Consider the following 22,406-nt stretch of genomic DNA (forward strand, 5'->3'; position numbering starts at 1 on the left):
GCAACACTTCTATTAGCTAAATGAATTACCACATCAGTTGACTGCAAGGGGCCTAGAGATAGAGAATTAAAAATAGACAGAGGCATAACACTAACAGAAGCTCCTAAATCTAGCATGGCATTGTCAAACTTACTATTCCCTATGATACAAGGTATGCTGAATGTACCTGGATCTTTGCATTTTTCAGGAATTTGAGGAACAGATTTACCAATCAATGCGGAGACATTTCTGCCCATGCTAATTCGTTCACTTCCTTTAAGCTTCCACTTATTAGTGCACAGCTCCTTCAAGAATTTGGCATATCTTGGAATTTGCTTTATCGCATCCAACAGAGGTATGTTTACCTCTACTTTTCTAAACGTTTCCAAGATCTCTTTCTCTGCCTCTTCCATTTTTTTGTTGGAAACTGCTCTTGGAGGGAATGGAAGAGGGGGAATGTGCTGCTTCTGCAATTCAGAATTACCTGTGGAAGAAGATTCACCTGCACAGAAATTGTTAGGTAGATTTTTGTCATCACCTTTTTCTGGAATAGAGTGAAGTTTGGCAGGTTCATTTGCAGATGAGGAAGGTGCTACGGGTTGAGGTCCTTGACACTGCTTTCCCGACCTCAATGAAATGGCACTGACATTTTTGGGATTTTGGACAGCTTGAGAAGGAAGCTTGTCAGAATTCTGGGACTGTTGTTGATTCAATTGGGTAGCCAATTGTCCCATCTGATTGGTTAAGCTCTGAATGGAGGCTCTGGTCTCTTGCTGAAACTGCATGTTCTGCATAGTCATTTGCCTCACAAGTTCTTCGAGGGAAGGTTGTGGAGGGGCCTCAACTGTTGGCTGTTTCTGGGGTTGTTGTTGTTCTTGGATTGGTGGAGGAATGTATGGTCTGCTTAGGCCAACAGCATTTTGGAAGGAAGGAGCAGGCTGCTGTTGTTGTTGCTGAGGGCTGGACCATCTGAGGTTAGGGTGATTCCTCCATCCAGGGTTGTATCTGTTGCTGGAGAGGTCATAATTGTTCGGCTGTGGTTGATTTTGCTGCTGAGGTTGAGGAGGTCTATTGTAAATATTTGCAGCATAAGCTTCAGGCTGCTCAATTTCTCCAGGTTGCTGCATGGAAGGGCAAAGGTCTGTATGGTGGTCAGCAGAGGAGCACAAACCATAAACCCTTGCAACAGGTACAGATTTCTGATTCAAGGCCAGCTGGGTTACCAAGTTAACCAATGCATCTAGTTTGCCTTCAAGCTTCTTAGTTTCAGATGATGCAGATGGGTTTGTAGCTACCTCATGCACTCCTCTAATGACTATGGCATCATTTCTGGCGCTAAACTGCTGGGAGTTGGAAGCCATCTTCTCAATTAAATTTCTGGCTTCAGCAGGAGTCATGTCTCCAAGGGTTCCACCACTGGCAGCATCTATCATACATCTCTCCATATTACTGAGTCCTTCATAAAAATATTGGAGAAGAAGCTGTTCTGAAATCTGATGGTGGGGGCAACTGGCACATAGTTTCTTAAATCTCTCCCAGTACTCATACAGGCTCTCTCCACTGAGTTGTCTAATACCTGAGATATCCTTCCTGATGGCTGTGGTCCTGGAAGCAGGGAAATTTTTTTCTAAGAATACTCTCTTAAGGTCATCCCAGCTCGTGATGGACCTTGGAGCAAGGTAATACAGCCAGTCCTTTGCCACTCCCTCTAATGAATGAGGAAAAGCCTTCAGAAATATGTGATCCTCTTGGACATCTGGGGGTTTCATGGTGCAGCAGACAATGTGAAATTCTTTCAAATGTTTGTGCGGGTCTTCACCTACAAGGCCATGAAACTTTGGAAGCAAATGAATCAGTCCAGTTTTAAGAACATATGGGACATCCTCATCAGGGTATTGGATGCACAAGCTTTCATAGGTGAAATCAGGTGCAGCCATTTCCCTTAGAGTCCTCTCACGAGGTGGAGGTTGTGCCATGTTCTCAGAATGTGCAAAATCAGAATGCTCAGAATCAGAATGCTCAAAATTATAATGCTCAAGATCAGGATGTTCAAAATCACCAATAACAGAATGCACAGATTCACCAGTTATGGAATGCTCAGAATGATCAAAAGGTATAAAATGATGCCTAACTAATCTATGAAATGTCCTATCTATCTCAGGATCAAAGGGTTGTAAGTCAGATGGATTGCCTCTAGTCATACACTACATTCAGCATGCACACAACTAGTTGCCTTGTCATGTAAATAAAGGTGTAGGTTTGAACTACAGCTACCCTCAAATGATATCCAAATGACTTGAAATTTTGTGAGCAACCTTATAAAATGATGAGAAGATAGCACAAAAAATTTCAGACAAAAATTCAAAGTCTAACTATGAAAGCTAAAATTGGTAGGTTAAGAAAAATAAGTGAATAAAACTTGAAAAATAAAAAACTTTTGACAGAATCGCTTTTTTTGGACGATGGAGACCTCAGCCAGCCTATGGCAGGCTGCCATGGCGTGGGAAATTTTTTTCTACCCCAAATGCATATATAATAATTGCGATTCTGATAACCGGAGCAAAAGTTATGGCCGTTTGAAGTTTTGACAAACACAAAATTTGCTAGTTTTTTGGAACTTTCAAATCTGACCAAACTAAAGGCTATAGCTATTTTTCCCACAAAATATGGATTAAAAGAAGTTACCACAAAAAAATTCAGCCAAAAATAACAACCCTAGCTACTAAAACAAAAAATCTCAAATAATTCAGCATGGGTGGTCGCTAAAATCCGTCTCTAATTGATTTCTACTACTACTCTGTTTTTGCCGCAAGCTGATTTCTACTACTACTTTGTTTTCAAGCACAATCTTCATAGCAAAACATCCAAGACTGAAACAGGGGAAACGCTTAATGGGAAAACTGAAACAGAACACACATTAAACAAAATACCAGGACACTAAACAACACTAACACACATTGTCATACCCTAATTTCGTCCGGGGACCTTTGCTTGATGACATGCGACCATTCTTTGGTCCTTGTGAGGTGCTTGGCACCCATCATTAGGCAATTTATGAAATTCCAGGACATGCCGAAAAACCAAAAAAATGTTGATGCACAATCCGTAAGTTTCCGTGACACATCGGAAATCAAATGGAAGCATCGTTGCATAATTAAGTGAGGTTCCGTAACATTCCGTAAGTCAAAAAGGGGATGATTATGTAATCCGCAAGGTTCCGTAACATTACGGAAAGAAAACAAGTATCGTTACGAAATTTGTAAGTTTCCGTAACTTTACGAAAAAAGAATTACCAAAAAACAGCAGAGGGGGGTGTACTTAGTAAAAATGGGGGTGCAAATAGCACCCAGGCCCATTTGGGCCCTCCAGAAGATTCCTCCAGAAGGCGGTTGCTTCTGGAGGAAGCAACCCTGCTCGCCTGGGCGAGCTGAGCTCGCCTGGGCGAGCTGGGCGGCAACCACCTCCCCTATTTTGCTATAAATAGGGGAGGAAGGCAAGAAGGAAGGGGTTCAGCCCTGAGGCACTTTTCTCTCTTTCGAATTTGCTTGGAAAAATTGTTTCCGTGAAGAAAATCTAAGCCGAGGCGCTTCCGAAACGTTTCCGTAACGTTTTTCGTGAGGAATCTCGCAAAGGTTTGAACCGTTCTTCGACGTTCTTCATTCGTTCTTCATCGTTCTTCGATCTTCAACGGGTAAGTACCTCGAACCAAGCTTTTCGATTCATTCTATGCACCCGTAGTGGTCCACATTGTGTTTCGTGCATTTTTATTCTCATTTTGTTTACTTTTTATACCCCCTGTTGACGTGCTTAAGCCATTTTACTTAAGTCATTTCTCGCTTAACTTAAAAATAAAATAAATTTCCACCGAACGTTTGAATTATATTATCCGTTAACTTCGGTTAAAATCAATTCCGACCGTTCGGCCGTGCCGTAACCACGTTGGAAATCAAAAAGAGGTAAAAAATAATATAATAATCAAAAAATATCTTTTTAGTAAAATAAAGCGGAAAATCAATCGGACGTTTTCTCTTTGGGATTTCTCATTCTTAATCGAATTGATTAATAACTAAAGTGAAACTAAGGCTAAAATCAACTCGCCTAGTCAAGCTCGTCCACAAAAATAGGCTTTTGAAGTTTGTCATTTCAATTTCTCACTAAGTAAAATGGATCATTTTTAAGGTCCAACGCCTTAAAATGATCACCACTTAAGTAAAAAAGAATCATTTGATAAGAAAGAACTACGTAGGTCTGAGTTCCTCATTGAGGATACGTAGGAGCAAAAGCCCCGCTTTTGTCGACCACCCCAAGAGATCGTTAATGGTCCAATGCCTTAACGTTTCTCTCCTTTCAAAAACAAGAGATCGTTAATGGTCCAATGCCTTAACGTTTCTCTCCTTTCAAAAACAAGAGATCGTTAATGGTCCAATGCCTTAACGTTTCTCCCCTTTCAAAATCAAAAAACCGTTTAATGGTCCAACACCTTAAAAGACCTTTTGTTCAATAAAAACATATTTTGCAAAAAAGACAAAAACAACTTAACCAAACACTTTGTTCCGAAAGAACTACGTAGGTCTGATTTTCTCATCCCAAATTGAGGAATACGTAGGAGCAAAGGGAAACACCCTTGTCGACCACAAAAAAGAAAAATATAAAAAGGGTATAAAGGATATAAAGAGCATAAAAGGGAACATAAAAATCAAAGTCATGTTTGCACATTCGATTAAAGGCTGCCGTCCCTTGGGACGGGCGTGTGGGGTGCTAATACCTTCCCCGTGCGTAAATACAGCTCCCGAACCTTTCACTAAAAAGTTCGTAGATCGCGTCTTTTCCGGTTTTTCCGACGTTTTCCTCAAATAAACGTTGGTGGCGACTCCGCGCGTATTCCTTTCGTGGAACACGCATCCCGCGAGTCTCGCGTCGCCCTCCCGCCGAAGGGTAGGTTGCGACAGTTGGCGACTCCACTGGGGACTGTTTTTTAGAGAGTTAGGCCATTTAATCTTGTGCAATGTTTTATCATGATTTTCTCCTTTGTTGGTTTCCTTTCATTATGTTCTTGTTTATATAAACTCTTTGTTGCTTTTAGTGCGTTTTAAATGTATGCATGAAGTAAATATTTATTCATTTTGATGCACACAAACACCAACACTATTTGCACACACTGTGAGTGAAAAAGGGCCCTATACCCGGGTTCATGGGAGCATAAGGAGTGGAGGTGAATCTGTGATCATGCTAGGTCTCCGACTTGCTTGATTACAGTGAACCCTCATCTAGAGCTTTTCTCTTTGAAAACCTATTGTTGCTAGTAGTCCCTACTGCTACAATATGTTCTTCAAAGGGGATGATACCTCTAGAAACCATCAAGAGAGATATAACTACCTTGGGGATTATTGCTAAAAGCCTAGTTAGTTCTCTCCCTTATAGGTCCCTTAAATAGGGGCACAAAGCAAACACGCTGCGTGCCATTTTTCACACTGCCATGCATGAGTATCATATACCCTTTTGCTTATGTTCGGTAAATATTGTCATACTGTGCACATTCCCGCATTGTGTCTTTTGCATAGGCATTGCATATGGGTTCTGTCTTGATCCCTACTGTAAACAAACCAACGGAGGGTCCGTGTCGCCTTCTTAAAAACGTGCGTTGGGGCATTTCGCTACCCCTAGGCGTCGTATCTAAGAAGGGGACAAATTCCCCGGACCCCCGCATTCCTAGATTGCATCTGTGTCATATGCATTCCATCATGCATTCATCCATCCCACCCATGAGGTATCGGAGTTTTGATTTGCACCAGCTTTTGTCTCACTTTAGTAAGCATGGGAACAAATCAAACCGGCAAGAGGTTCTACCAAGTCAAGGTCAAAAGCCTAGATACCACCAGCATCAAGGAATTAGGGCGGTTGATGGAACCCCTCCAAATGCAAGCCTTCCGTAAGACTTACGGAAAGATCTTAGAGTTAACCATAGCAGAGGTGTCCATAGAAGCCATTGTATCACTTACCCAATACTACGACCAGCCTTTGAGGTGCTTCACATTCGGGGACTTCCAATTAGTACCAACCATTGAAGAATTTGAGGAAATTCTAGGATGTCCTCTCGGGGGAAGAAAACCATATCTTTCCTCCGGGTGTCTCCCCTCTTTGAGCAGAATTGCAACCGTGGTCAAGGATTCAGCAAGAGGTTTGGACCGCATAAAACAGACTCGGAACGGCATAGCGGGCCTACCACAGAGGTACCTAGAAGACAAGGCGAGGGTTATGGCCAATCAAGGAGATTGGGTCCCGTTTATGGATGTGTTAGCTTTGCTAATTTTTGGGGTCGTCCTCTTTCCAAACGTGGATGGTCTGGTGGACCTAGCAGCAATCGACGCTTTCCTTGCCTACCACCATAGCAAGGAAAGTCCGGTGGTAGCTGTCTTGGCAGATCTATTTGACACATTTGACCGAAGGTGCGAAAAGAGTAGCGCACGGATCATCTGTTGCTTACCCGCCGTCTGTGTTTGGTTGGTTTCGCACTTGTTCCAACAAGACACAAGACATCCATGTCCGCTCCTGAGCCATCGCTCGTGTACTGAAAAGAGGAGAATAGATTGGGACCAGCTCTTGGCCGGGATAGGAGGTAGAACAATCAGTTGGTTCCCCCGATGGAAAGAAGGAAAAGAAGGGGTCCTCTTCTCATGTGGAGGATACCCAAACATTCCGCTGGTAGGAACGAGGGGTTGTATTAACTACAATCCCGCGCTCGCTATAAGACAACTAGGGTACCCCATGAGGGGAGCACCGACGGAAGAAAGCATGTCTCCTTTCCTTGTGAGGGATTTCGGCGCACACAATTCCAAGACTATACAAAGAATCCATAAGGCATGGGAAACCCCGTTGAAGAAAGATCAAGAGCTTAGAGGCATTCGTAATGGCATCATTGGTGGGTACTACGAATGGCTGAAAGTTCGCATACGAGGTTTAGATTGGCTCGCCAAGTTAAAAGTCGTCAGCGAAGAGAATTTTGAAGCACCGGAAGAGGACGAGGAAGTCCAAGCTCTCAAAAGCGAGTTAGGAAAGGCAAAACTCGCCAAGGAGAAGTTCAAGTTGGCTGCTACACACGTTCGGAAGGAGTGCGCCGGGTTACGGGAAGAGAATGCAATTACCGCAAGAGCCCTTGAACAAGAGACCAAGAGGGCTCGCAAGGAAGAGTATGGCCGGAACAAATTTCGCGGAGCTCTATGGGGTAGCAATAATGAACTCAAGTTGCGAAGGGAAGAAAGGGACCAGTCGCGAGCACATAGCATGGTTCTGAAAGAGGAATTGATTGCTTGTTCAAGGTCCAAAAGAAGCTTGTCTCAGCGTCTATGCGAGACAGAAACCAACATGTTAGCTATCATCGCCAAGTACCAAGAAGAGTTGGGTCTAGCCACGGCCCACGAGCATAGAATCGCGGATGAGTATGCCCAAGTATATGCGGAAAAAGAGGCTAGAGGAAGGGTGATCGACTCTTTACACCAAGAGGCAACCATGTGGATGGATCGGTTTGCTCTTACCTTGAACGGGAGTCAAGAACTTCCCCGATTATTAGCCAAGGCCAAGGCGATGGCAGACACCTACTCCGCCCCCGAAGAGATTCATGGGCTTCTCGGCTATTGTCAGCATATGATAGACTTAATGGCCCACATAATTAGAAATCGTTAGGAAACTTGTATGGTCTCTCAGACCTTGACTAGATATGATTTCTTTTTTTGAAATAAAATGAGTTGGTCCCATGTTTCTACTCCAAAAAGCTTGTGCAAATCAAATCACTCCTACATCTCATCTCTAGCATGCATTTTCTTTCTTTACCCACTCCTCACGTTTGGTTTTTTAGGGAAAACACCATAACTAAACGCGCCGCAAGGGATCCCTATCGCACCAGATCCAAATCTAGAACGATGGGTGATCAAGAGGAGACACAGGAACAGATGAAAGCCGACATGTCGGCTCTGAAAGAACAAATGGCCTCCATGATGGAGGCCATGTTAGGTATGAAGCAGCTCATGGAGAAGAACGCGGCCACTGCCGCCGCTGTCAGTTCGGCTGCCGAAGCAGACCCGACTCTCTTGGCAACTACGCACCATCCTCCCCCAAACATAGTAGGACGGGGAAGGGACGCACTGGGGCACGATGGCAGCCCTCACCTGGGATACAACCGAGCGGCTTACCCTTATGGATTGCCGCCCAACTATTCACCACCCATCTTGCAAGAAGATGCGGGCCACATTGCTTCTCCCGTCCATGAAAAAGAGCCTCCTCAGCAGCCCGACGAAGTCCATAAAGACCCTCAAGATTATGCTCGGAGGGATGTCGAGTTTTATCCCCCGATCCCCGAAGGGCCGGCACCAGGCACGTTGCCTCAACCCAACCTCGCAGCATCGCCAATAGTTTTGTCTATGGAAAGGCCGCCCCCGGCAACCGAAGAAAGGAGGAAGCTCGACCTCCTTGAGGAAAGATTGAGGGCTGTGGAAGGATTTGGGGACTATCCATTTGCAGACATGACGGATCTTTGCTTAGTACCCGATGTTGTTATTCCCCCGAAGTTCAAAGTGCCGGACTTCGACAAGTATAAAGGGACGACTTGTCCCAAAAACCACCTCAAAATGTACTGCCGTAAGATGGGCGCCCATTCTAAAGATGAAAAGCTGTTGATACACTTCTTTCAGGATAGCCTGGCCGGAGCTGCGGTAGTGTGGTACACTAATTTGGAAGCTTCCCGTATCCGTACTTGGAAGGATCTGATTACCGCCTTCCTAAGGCAGTATCAGTACAATTCTGATATGGCTCCGGACCGTACTCAACTGCAGAATATGTTCAAGAAAGAGGGTGAAACCTTTAAAGAATATGCGCAGCGATGGAGGGATTTGGCGGCACAAGTAGCTCCTCCCATGGTTGAGAGAGAGATGATCACCATGATGGTAGACACTCTGCCAGTGTTCTACTATGAGAAGCTAGTGGGTTACATGCCGTCCAGCTTTGCGGATCTGGTGTTTGCCGGGGAAAGAATCGAGGTGGGATTGAAGAGAGGAAAGTTTGATTACGTTTCCTCCACAAACGTGAACGCCAAAAGAATCGGGGCAACAGGGGCAAAAAGGAAGGAAGGAGATGCCCATGCCGTCTCTTCAACACCCGCATGGGTCAAACCCCAGCAAACACCTCATGGTACCCATCAGTACGCGCAACATCACCCGAGCTTCTCGGCTCATGCTGGGAACGCCTCTAGTTCAACACCCGTGCAGCCTAAGGCACCCACCCAGAGGGAAGCTCCCCAAGTTCCAACTCCGAACGCGACTCGACCGGCCGGTAATTCCAACACGACAAGGAACTTCCCTCCGAGGCCGTTGCCGGAATTCACCCCGCTCCCAATGACGTACGAAGATCTTCTACCATCCCTCATCGCCAATCATTTGGCCGTGGTAACTCCCGGAAGGGTCCTCGAACCCCCTTTTCCGAAGTGGTATGACCCTAATGCAAGTTGCAAGTACCATGGGGGTGCCCCGGGGCATTCCATCGAAAAATGCTTGGCCCTTAAATGCAAGGTCCAACATCTAATGGATGCCGGATGGCTGACTTTCCAAGAGGATCGGCCCAATGTAAGGACCAACCCGCTCGCCAATCATGGAGGGGGAGCAGTTAATGCAGTTGAATCCGATAGGCCCCACAGGTCTAAACCGTTGAGAGATGTGGCAACCCCTAGGAGGTTTATCTTTGAGGCCCTACAAAAGGGAGGTGTAATTCCCCATAGTGGGTGTAAGGAGGATTCCTGTCTGCTACATCCCGGCGAGATGCATGACATGGAGACGTGTTTGGAAGTAGAGGAATTGTTACAACGGATGATAGACCAAGGTCGACTAGAAGTCGGCATTGAAGGAAAAGAAGAGCAGCATATATGCATGCAATCTACGGAGGGGAGTGGTGTTGCGAAGCCCAAACCCTTGGTGATATACTTCACTAAAAGTGCAGCCTCGCAAAAGCCCGGGCACTCCTTAATGGCCAAACCTGTTCCTTTCCCGTACCAAGATAGTCACGCGGTCCCGTGGAGATATACACCTCCGGAGAAGAAGGAAGAAGAGGTCACTGACGTCAGCTCGCTGTCGGCTAAAGTAACAAATATCACGGGACTGAGTGGTGTGACCCGTAGTGGTCGTGTGTTCGCACCTCCGGACCTACCGGTCCAACCCGCCGACGTCAAGGGAAAAGGAAAAGTGGTGGAGGAACAAGATGGCGAAGCACCCCACGCTTCGAATAAAGATATTCCAGCAAAGGGACCCCCGGAGAAAAAGGATGGTAGAAAGGAGGTGTCGCTAGAGGAAGCCAGCGAGTTCCTTCGGATAATTCAGCAGAGTGAATTCAAGGTTATCGAACAGCTCAACAAAACCCCGGCTAGGGTCTCGCTGCTAGAGTTACTTATGAGCTCCGAGCCTCATCGGGCTCTGCTAGTAAAAGTACTGAACGAGGCTCACGTGGCCCAAGATATTTCGGTAGAAGGTTTCGGAGGGCTGGTCAACAATATCACTGCCAACAACTATCTTGCCTTCGCCGAAGAAGAAATCCCCGCCGAGGGGAGAGGGCATAATAAGGCTTTACACGTATCAGTCAAGTGTATGGACCATATCGTGGCCAAGGTACTCATCGATAATGGTTCCAGTTTAAACGTGATGCCTAAGAGCACTTTGGACAAGTTACCATTCAATGCTTCCCATTTAAAACCAAGTTCAATGGTGGTTCGGGCCTTCGACGGCACTCGCCGAGAGGTTAGGGGAGAGATCGATCTCCCAGTACAAATAGGCCCTCACACCTGTCAAGTCACCTTCCAAATAATGGATATTAACCCCCCCTACAGCTGCCTGTTGGGGCGCCCTTGGATCCACTCAGTGGGAGTTGTGCCTTCTACACTCCACCAAAAGCTGAAGTTCGTAGTGGAGGGGCACTTGGTCATCGTGTCAGGCGAGGAAGATATCTTGGTAAGCTGCCCATCCTCCATGCCTTATGTGGAAGCCGCAGAAGAATCGTTAGAAACCGCTTTCCAGTCTTTTGAGGTGGTCAGCATTTCCTCCGTGGACTCCCTCTTTGGGCAACCTTGTCTGTCCGATGCGGCGGTAATGATGGCCCGAGTTATGTTGGGGAACGGTTATGAACCCGGGATGGGTTTAGGCAAAGACAATGGCGGCATAACTAGCCTGATAAAAACCCAAGGAAATCGTGGGAAGTATGGTTTAGGCTATAAGCCCACTCAGGCGGACATGAAAAGAAGCATCGCGGGAAGGAAGGACAGTGGTCAGAGCTCGCGTTGGAGACAAGAAAGTGAAGGAAACCCGCCCTGCCACATAAGTAGAAGCTTTATAAGTGCGGGTCTGGGAGACGAAGGTCAAGTGGTCGCGATATGTGAAGATGATGTTCCAAGAACTCTGGATTTGGTCCGACCATGCCCTCCTGATTTCCAGCTGGGAAATTGGCGAGTGGAGGAACGCCCCGGCATTTACGCAACAAGCATAATGTAAACCTTTACGGTTTTAAAAGCTCTATAGTTGGGCCTAGGCTTTAGAGTTTTCATTTTGTTAAGGCTTTGTGTCTTTTGTTTTTGAATTTATAATACAAGGATCTTTCTTCATCTGTTCCTGGTCTCTACCCATTCTCATTCATTTGCATGTTTACTTCTTTTTCTGAAACGGCAGATTCGATGACGAGTCCCCCGAAGGTACTAATACCTGGGACCCGTCTATCAACTTCGAGCAAGAAATGAACCAAACGGAAGATGAAGGAGATGAGGATGTGGGACTTCCTTCGGAACTAGAAAGAATGGTCGCCCATGAGGACCAAGAAATGGGGCCTCATCAAGAAGAAACAGAGCTAGTAGACTTAGGAATTGGCAGTGGAAAGAGGGAAGTAAAGATAGGTACAGGCATTACCGCACCTATCCGTGAAGAATTAATAATCCTGCTAAAAGACTACCAAGACATCTTTGCTTGGTCATACCAAGATATGCCCGGTTTGAGTTCTGACATTGTGCAGCACCGATTGCCTCTAAATCCCGGGTGTTCCCCAGTAAAACAGAAATTGAGGAGGATGAAACCCGAAACGTCCTTGAAGATAAAAGAAGAAGTGAAGAAGCAGTTTGACGCTGGATTTCTGGCCGTCGCTCGGTATCCAGAATGGGTTGCCAACATCGTACCAGTTCCTAAAAAAGGTGGGAAAGTACGAATGTGTGTAGATTACCGGGACCTGAATCGGGCCAGTCCCAAGGACAATTTTCCGTTACCACACATCGATATCCTCGTAGATAACACGGCCAATTTCGCTTTATTTTCCTTCATGGATGGTTTCTCTGGTTACAATCAGATAAAGATGGCGCCCGAGGATATGGAAAAGACTACTTTCGTCACCCTGTGGGGAACGTTCTGTTACAAGGTAATGTCCTTTGGACTCAAGAACGCCGGGGCAACTTATCAACGGGCCATGGTAGCTTTGTTCCATGATATGATGCATCAAGAGATCGAGGTCTACGTGGACGACATAATTGCTAAATCTAAATCTGAGGAAGAACACCTTGTCAACCTGCGGAAGTTGTTCGAAAGGCTTAAGAAATATCAATTAAGGTTGAACCCCGCTAAGTGTACCTTTGGGGTCAAATCAGGGAAATTGCTTGGTTTCGTTGTAAGCCAGAAAGGGATAGAGGTAGACCCCGAAAAAGTGAAGGCTATCCTTGAGATGCCAGAACCCCGTACAGAGAGGCAAGTCCGAGGTTTTCTGGGGCGCTTGAATTATATTGCCAGATTCATATCGCAGCTCACCGCCATTTGTGAGCCGTTGTTTAAACTCTTGCGCAAAAACCAAACTGATCGGTGGAATGAGGATTGCCAAGAGGCTTTTGGAAGGATCAAAAAGTGCCTAATGAATCCTCCCGTGCTTATTCCACCAGTACCTGGAAGGCCTCTCATTTTGTACATGACAATCTTGGACGAGTCAATGGGGTGTATGCTGGGGCAACATGACGAATCCGGGAAGAAAGAGCGCGCTGTTTACTACCTAAGTAAGAAGTTCATGACCTGTGAGATGAATTACTCCTTGCTCGAAAGAACGTGTTGTGCTTTAGTATGGGCGTCCCATCGCCTAAGGCAGTACATGCTGAGTCATACTACCTGGTTGATATCCAAAATGGACCCGGTTAAGTACATCTTTGAAAAGCCAGCTCTCACAGGACGAATCGCCCGGTGGCAAGTCTTGCTATCTGAGTTTGATATAGTCTACGTCACCCAAAAGGCGATAAAAGGAAGCGCTTTGGCAGATTATTTGGCTCAACAGCCTCTTAATGACTACCAGCCCATGCATCCGGAATTCCCGGATGAGGACATCATGGCCTTGTTCGAGGAAAAGTTGGACGAAGATCGGGACAAATGGACTGTATGGTTTGACGGAGCGTCAAACATTCTAGGTCATGGCGTTGGGGCAGTGTTGATCTCTCCGGACAATCAATGTGTACCTTTCACAGCCAGGCTAGGATTCGACTGCACCAACAACATGGCCGAATATGAAGCATGTGCCCTAGCCGTCCAGGCAGCAATTGACTCCGATGTCAAACTACTCAAGGTGTACGGCGACTCAGCGTTGGTAATCCATCAGCTGAGAGGAGAATGGGAAACTAGAGATCCCAAGCTGATACCCTACAAAGCCTACATCAAGGAGTTGGCTGAGACTTTCGATGAGATCTCCTTCCATCATGTTCCCCGCGAGGAAAATCAAATGGCGGATGCACTTGCTACATTGGCATCTATGTTCCAGCTAACACCGCACGGGGACCTACCCTACATTGAATTTCAGTGTCGTGGCAAACCTGCACATTGTTGCCAAGTGGAAGAGGAACGGGACGGAAAGCCCTGGTATTACGACATCAAGCGATATGTCGAAAGCAAAGAATACCCGCCAGAGATTGCCGACAACAATAAAAGGACATTGAGGAGGTTGGCAGCCAGTTTCTTCATGAGCGGAGGCACACTGTATAAGAGAAATCACGACATGACACTCCTGCGATGTGTGGATGCCAAGGAGGCAAATCACATGATCGAGGAAGTCCATGAGGGCTCGTTTGGAACACACGCCAACGGGCATGCTATGGCCAGGAAGATCTTAAGAGCAGGTTATTATTGGCTTACCATGGAAAGTGATTGTTGTGTCCATGTGAGGAAGTGCCACAAATGTCAAGCATTCGCAGATAATGTCAATGCCCCACCACATCCTCTGAATGTCATGTCCGCCCCTTGGCCTTTCTCCATGTGGGGAATAGATGTCATCGGGGCCATTGAGCCCAAGGCCTCGAATGGTCATCGCTTCATCCTCGTAGCGATAGATTATTTCACCAAGTGGGTCGAGGCGGCTTCATATACCAATGTCACGAGGAATGTGGTGGTCAGGTTCATTAAGAAAGAGATCATCTGCCGATATGGTTTGCCAAGGAAGATTATCACGGACAACGGCACCAACCTGAATAATAAGATGATGGCAGAAATGTGCGAGGAGTTTAAGATCCAGCATCACAATTCCACGCCCTACCGGCCCAAGATGAATGGAGCAGTGGAAGCGGCCAATAAGAATATCAAAAAGATTATCCAAAAGATGACCGTGTCATACAAGGATTGGCACGAGATGCTCCCATTCGCGTTACACGGTTACCGGACTTCAGTGCGAACGTCAACTGGGGCAACGCCATTCTCATTGGTATATGGGATGGAGGCGGTGTTACCGTTCGAGGTAGAAGTCCCGTCATTGAGGATCTTGGCAGAATCCGGATTAAAGGAATCAGAGTGGGCTCAAACACGCTACGATCAGCTCAACCTCATTGAGGGTAAGCGCTTAACGGCCATGAGTCATGGGCGCTTATACCAGCAAAGAATGAAGAGTGCATTCGACAAGAAAGTACGCTTAAGCAAGTTCCATGAGGGAGACCTTGTGCTAAAGAAAATGTCCCATGCTGTCAAGGACCATCGAGGGAAATGGGCCCCGAACTACGAAGGGCCTTTTGTTGTGAAGAGGGCTTTTTCCGGAGGAGCCCTGGTGCTTACCGACATGGATGGCGAAGAGCTACCTTCACCCGTGAACTCTGATGTCGTCAAACAATATTATGCTTAGAAGCTGGGGCAATTAAGGATGTCGCTGCATGTTCTTTATCTTTATGCGTTTTCTGGATTTCCCCCAGGGATTTCCTGTCTGTTGTATCTCTCGTTACAATCTTTCAAAGAAATGAACGTGGATTCGAGGCTTTTAGTCCTCACGTTAGTTTCACACCTTGCATTAATCTGTGATCACCTGAGCCCTTCTGCTCAGTTCATGGGATCCCCCAAGCGCTTAATTAGAATTGAACCTGAACCAACTTTCCCTAAATTTTCCGCGTTTGAAAACATTCATGCATACGCATACGCATACGCATGTATATTGTTGTGGTAAAACAGGGGCAGGATCACCTTGGGCTACCTTCTGGAGTGAAGACAAAACATGAATGGCAGAAACCAGTCAAGGTAGGGTAATGATGCGGCCAAGATTGGCCATACCTGGTTGTTTATTACTTACAGGTACTTAAGGATGAACGCAAGCAGGGATGGGGTCACGACCGACCGATCGTTGCCCTTCTCTGTGCGAAACAAGCAGGGAATGTCGCTGCAAGGCAGCCCCGTATCCTTTCTATTTGGCAGCTTTCTTTTATTATTTGTTTGTTTTAAAAAGGAAAAGAGTAATAATAAGATAAATAATCAACGCCTGATTCTAACCTAAGTAAGTTCAAGTTAGGCAAAATGCTAATCCATGAGAAGGGAGGGGACATGGTTAATGTTCCCCTCAAAAAAAAAAAAAAAAAAAAAAAAAAAAAAGTGCAGGTTAGCTCGCCTGGGCGAGCCACCCCTGCACCAAATTATAAAAATGACGAAAGGGGGGGCGTTTTTACGTTCAAAAACTTCTTTTCCCCCCTTTCAAAAGCCATACCCACGGGATTGATGAATTTGCAGCCCTAGGGTCATCCTTTTTCGCATTTTTTGATTCCGTTTTGCGCTTTTTCATCACCAACAAGTAAGTATTCCATCCCTAAGCTTTCTAGCTCTTCATTGGTGTATTTTGATCTCCTTTTGGTGCTCTAAATTGTGGGAATGTGCTCACATATGTGGGGCAATTTTGGTTTGTTTTCTTGCTTGATTAAGTTGAATTGGGGGTTTGTATGAGATGGCCCTAGGCCTATAATGCATTTTGAAGTAATGGGGCATGCCACATTGTCCCCGTTCTCTTGCTATTGATGCCTAAACGCGCGCCCACCAAGTGTTCGGTGAAATGCCTCAATGGCATTAGCGCGTGATTTTTGTAGGGAAACAACCCATGGGGCGATTTGGTTTGCACATATTTTTGGGACATGCATTCATTTTCGAAAGAGCTAGAGTAATTGCCCCACATGTGTCCTAGGCCTAGGAACCAAAGTTTTTATGCAAAAGTACACAAAAGGAGGTGCATATTGGGTAAAGTTACCCTCTTTTGGGCCAGCAATCAGCTATGGGCCACACTATAATATTTTCCCTACGCCTAGATGTCTAGGAATTGTGCTCGTCATGAATGCGTAGGTTTAGAATAGGTAGCAAGGTACCTTTGGCAATTTGCACTTTGGGTATGAATAGCGAAATGCTTGAATGTATGTATATATAATTTTTGGTAGTCAAAATGTCTCACAAAAAAAAAATATATATAAATATGTTGAATGTTGTATGAAAGAAAACATATTCCAAAAAATATATATATAATTTGAATACAATTTTAGTCAGCAAAGGAAAATATGCTTGAATTTGCATGCGGCTTTAGGTAGCAAAAACTTGAAAAAGGGCATGAAATGTAGCACCTTATTGTGTAGATAGTCAAGATTCATCATGAAGTTCGTGTATGTATAGGTATTAGAAATACCAAGATGTGCACATGTGCAATTTTTGGTACCCCAAATGCTTGGAGTATGCATGTATGTGAATTTAGCCAAGGAGATGTGTGTGATGTAAGTAACAAATACACCTTGGAAGTACGTGTAAATAATCTAGGTAACAAAGCTGCCTTGATTGTATATGGGTGCATTTTTTCGGTTAATAGGATATCTTCCGCAAGTGAACGTTCGTAAGGAAACATGCGCATAAGCTTGCTCTAAATTTACATTGATGTTTGTATTTATGGGAGGAGGTTATATGCCATTTTTGCTTTAAGAGTAATGTCCCACAAAAACTAACTTTCCAAATGTTTGCCTTCGCAGGAATGGCACCGAGGAAGCTTGCCTCAAAGAGGTCCAGGAAGGACAAGGCGGCCGAAGGAACTAGTTCCGCCCCGGAGTACGACAGTCACCGCTTTAGGAGCGTTGTACATCAGCAGCGCTTCGAAGCCATCAAGGGATGGTCGTTTCTCCGGGAGCGACGCGTCCAGCTCAGGGACGACGAGTATACTGATTTCCAGGAGGAAATAGGGCGCCGGCGGTGGGCACCACTGGTTACTCCCATGGCCAAGTTTGATCCAGAAATAGTCCTTGAGTTTTACGCCAATGCTTGGCCAACAGAGGAAGGCGTGCGTGACATGAGGTCCTGGGTTAGGGGTCAGTGGATCCCGTTCGATGCCGACGCTATCAGCCAGCTCCTGGGATATCCGATGGTGTAGGAAGAGGGCCAGGAATGCGAGTATGGCCAGAGGAGGAACCGGTCTGATGGGTTCGATGAGGAGGCCATCGCCCAGCTGCTATGTATACCGGGGCAGGATTTTGCCCGGACTGCTGCAGGGAGGCGAGTGCGAATCATGCGCACCAACATGACCACCCTGACCCAGATATGGATGACGTTGCTCCTCAGCAACATCCTGCCCACCGATCATAATTCCGACCTCCCCATGCCCTAGTGCCAGCTGGTGTACGCCATCCTGACACGGATGAGCATCCATGTGGCTCAGTTGATCGCTGATGCCATATATATTTTTGCAGGTATGGCGCCCACTAGGCACCCTTTGGACCCAGATAAGTCCAACAGGGCCCTGGGATTCCCCGCACTGATCACAGGACTCTGCCAGTCGTTCGGAGTCCCCGTTGCACCTACCAAGGTGATTCGGCCGCCCATCACCCGGGCTTTTATTGAGAAGTACTGTACCCAGAGACAGGCTCAGGGTGATGCTCCACAGGCCGCAGGCGCGCCCCCACCACCTCATCAGGCTGGCCAGGCTGGGGCATTTGACATAGAGCAGTATTTACGGCATTTGGTTCGCCAGCAGGCGGCCAACCACCGAGCACATGTACGGACCCATGATTGTCTGTACCAGATGAGCCTTAGCATGCAGAGCCAGGGCTTCGCTCCTTTTTCATGCCCTACTCCAGACCAGTTCAGGGCAGAGGTTGCATGGCCCGGAGATTGGCCCGAAGCCCAAGCAGGAGAGGCACCCCCAGAAGCTCCCGGCGATGGAGAAGAAGCCCACGAGGATGAGGAGATGGCTGATTTGCTTGACTTCTTGGGAGGGAGTGGAGACACGTGACTGGGAGATCCCCAGATTCATGTTTTCTTTCATATTTCTTTTGTCATTTTTATTCTATGTTATTGTTTTGACTTGAGAGACTAATGTTTGTTTTTGTTGTTTCGATTGTCATTTGTACAGCGCATACATTTTTGTTTAGGTTGGTGCGTTAGTATTTATATATCATTACTATCGATGATGTTTGAAATTCTGGAACCGTGTAGAGTTCTTCGTTTAGGAACATCGTCCAAAAGTATATATGTAAAATAAAAAAAAATAAAAAAAAAAAAAAAAATCATGATAAAAATAAAAATAGAAAAGGAAAGAAAATGAAATAGAAAAGGAAAGAAAATGAAATAGAAAAGAAAAGAAAGTGAAAAGAAAAAGAGAGCAAATAAGGAAAAAAAGGGTAAGTAAGGAAAAAGGTAGAAAAAGGAAAAAATAAGTTGTCAAGTTGAAAGACCAACATGCTTTTGAAAAGAGACGATTTCCAACTTTTCTTTGGAAAAATTCACTGATCGTAACTAGTTTTTGAAAAAATGTGTATACACCTGAAGGGTGAATGCTGTGAAGATTTTCCCGGACGCCCGAAATGGACTCGGATGAATGCACAAATTGATAAAAGAACATATTTTGGAAACATTGGGTTGATTAAAATAGAGGAAATGAATCCTGAGCCCTAGCATCACATGACCGTAAAAATTTGACACTTGAGTGTCCGCATAGATGCATGCATGACCAGTTTTGCATAAAGTTTCCAAATCATCATTTTTGCATTTGTGTCATGGAAATAATGTGGGGCATCCCTTTTTATCCTTGAACCAAACCAAACCCCGACATGTATCATGTCTAGCCATTCTACAAACCTTGAGCCAAAATCCTGACTCACCATAATCCTTACCCTCGGAAGCAAAAAAGAAAAGAAGGAAATTCCCAATCAAAGAGTGGGAGAAAGCAAAAAGAAAAGAAAGGAAATTCCCAATCAAAGAGTGGGAGAAAGCAAAAAGAAAAGAAAGGAAATTCCCAATCAAAGAATGGGAGAAAGCAAAAAGAAAAGAAAGAAAATTCCCAATCAAAGAATGGGAGAAAGAAAAAAGAAAAAGGAAGGAAAGAAAGTTCTTGATCAAAGAAACTAGAAGAAATGTGCAGAAAGGTCTTTTGACCAGACAATATCTGAACAATACAGAATTGTCACCAAATGAACAAAAGAAAGAAAAGGAAACCACAACCTAAAATGGTCTTCTCCCTTTGATTGCCAACCAAAATCCCGTGCGCTAGCGACCTTTTTTTTTTCTCGCCCCGCACTAAACAAAAACAGAAAAAAAAGCCAGAAAAATCAAAAGCCAAAAGCACACAAAAGCCGAAGAACCCACCAAAAGAACCCATTCCCAAGGGAAGCCCTATTGATCCATGATCACGCATGTAATTTTTGATTTGATAGGAAATAATTTGCAAAGTCAAGTCATGACATATCTATGGTTCGGAATTAGGATGAAACACTTACCTGTGCGAGATTGATACACTTTGAGTGATTTTCTTCTATTTTTGTCGAACCCAGTGTTTCCTCTAAATGGTCATTTAGAAACGAAATGCTAACATCCAAAATCTCATTTATGGTTATGAGAAAATTTCATCAGCATACTCTCCTTCCCCAGTAGACGCATTGTTTTTCACTCAAAAAGGCATATGCTGCTCTAATCAGTTGGAATATTTGTCTCTTTGCTAAAGCATGTTTGCGTTTTAGTGGAGAAAACACTGAGACTTTTTCAAGTCTCACAAGTTATCCAGAACTACGTAGGTCTGAGTTCCTCATTGGAGGATACGTAGGAGCAAGAGCCTCGCTTTTGTCGACCACACCGCCTTTTGTCGCCATGACTCAAGAGCTGGTAGCCCGCGGAGACACCTTACGGTTATCCGCACCTCGTCATTCAGTGACCCCAAGTGTGATTCACGAGCAGAGACCAATATGGTCATCTGCGCCCTTTTCGGAGATGTCAGCATTTTCCGATGGAGACTTTCCAAGTCTCACAAGTTATCCAGAACTACGTAGGTCTGAGTTCCTCATTGGAGGATACGTAGGAGCAAGAGCTTTGCTTTTGTCGGCCGCCCCATAATCTTTGTCATACTGACCCTGAGGTCATGTGACGCGCACCCTTTTGTCATCCAGAGGCGGCGGGCCCGATGACAAGCAGAGACCAAGTTTGGTCATTCTGCACCCATGATACGCGGAGATACCTTATGGTTATTCGCACCCTTTTGTCATCCAGAGGCGGCGGGCCCGATGACAAGCAGAGACCAAGTTTGGTCATTCTGCACCCATGATACGCGGAGATACCTTACGGTTATCCGCACCCTTTTGTCATCCAGAGGCGGCGGGCCCGATGACAAGCAGAGACCAAGTTTGGTCATTCTGCACCCATGATACGCGGAGATACCTTATGGTTATTCGCACCCTTTTGTCATCCAGAGGCGGCGGGCCCGATGACAAGCAGAGACCAAGTTTGGTCATTCTGCACCCATGATACGCGGAGATACCTTATGGTTATTCGCACCCTTTTGTCATCCAGAGGCGGCGGGCCCGATGACAAGCAGAGACCAAGTTTGGTCATTCTGCACCCATGATACGCGGAGATACCTTACGGTTATCCGCACCCTTTTGTCATCCAGAGGCGGCGGGCCCGATGACAAGCAGAGACCAAGTTTGGTCATTCTGCACCCATGATACGCGGAGATACCTTATGGTTATTCGCACCCTTTTGTCATCCAGAGGCGGCGGGCCTGATGACAAGCAGAGACCAAGTTTGGTCATTCTGCACCCATGATACGCGGAGATACCTTATGGTTATTCGCACCCATTCTTTTGCTATCTGTAAGACAGAACGCTTGATAGCATGCAGGGGCTGACACAGTCTTCTGCACCTTTTGTTCCTCCGGGAACAACAAAGTCATTTACATGCGGAAATTTCATGGTCGCCCGCGACTCTCGTCAACCGAGAGGAGCGAAATTAGTGTCATACACTGATTTTCGGGGACCTTTGCTTGATGACATGTGACCATTCTTTGGTCCTTGTGAGGTGCTTGGCACCCATCATTAGGCAATTTGTGAAATCCTAGGAACGACAAGTCACGGTCACCCGCGACTCTCGTCAACCGAGAGGAGCGAAATTAGTGTCATACACTGATTTTCGGGGACCTTTGCTTGATGACATGCGACCATTCTTTGGTCCTTGTGAGGTGCTTGGCACCCATCATTAGGCAATTTGTGAAATTCTGGGAACAACAAGTCATTTGCATGTGGAGATTTTATGGTCACCCGCGACTCTCGTCAAATCGAGAGGGACGAAATTAGTGTCTTATCTTTACTTTTCTTTTATCTCCAATAAAAGACAAGTAAAGAGGGGCAACTGTCATACCCTAATTTCGTCCGGGGACCTTTGCTTGATGACATGCGACCATTCTTTGGTCCTTGTGAGGTGCTTGGCACCCATCATTAGGCAATTTATGAAATTCCAGGACATGCCGAAAAACCAAAAAAATGTTGATTCACAATCCGTAAGTTTCCGTGACACATCGGAAATCAAATGGAAGCATCGTTGCATAATTAAGTGAGGTTCCGTAACATTCCGTAAGTCAAAAAGGGGATGATTATGTAATCCGCAAGGTTCCGTAACATTACGGAAAGAAAACAAGTATCGTTACGAAATTCGTAAGTTTCCGTAACTTTACGAAAAAAGAATTACCAAAAAACAGCAGAGGGGGGTGTACTTAGTAAAAATGGGGGTGCAAATAGCACCCAGGCCCATTTGGGCCCTCCAGAAGATTCCTCCAGAAGGCGGTTGCTTCTGGAGGAAGCAACCCTGCTCGCCTGGGCGAGCTGAGCTCGCCTGGGCGAGCTGGGCGGCAACCACCTCCCCTAT

At 45.7% G+C, this 22,406-nt stretch overlaps 1 non-coding gene across 1 annotated transcript; it reads left to right on the top strand.

The window, feature by feature from the left end:
- Positions 1 to 1,470: 1,470 nt before the first annotated feature.
- On the top strand, positions 1,471 to 1,577 carry LOC113001800 (small nucleolar RNA R71). The gene has a single exon (XR_003267286.1). It is a non-coding gene; the product is annotated as a small nucleolar RNA R71 (small nucleolar RNA).
- The last annotated feature ends 20,829 nt before the right edge of the window (positions 1,578 to 22,406 follow it).

The sequence above is a fragment of the Glycine max genome, chromosome 5 (assembly GCF_000004515.6).
Source record: "Glycine max cultivar Williams 82 chromosome 5, Glycine_max_v4.0, whole genome shotgun sequence".
NCBI classification, from domain to species: domain Eukaryota; kingdom Viridiplantae; phylum Streptophyta; class Magnoliopsida; order Fabales; family Fabaceae; genus Glycine; species Glycine max.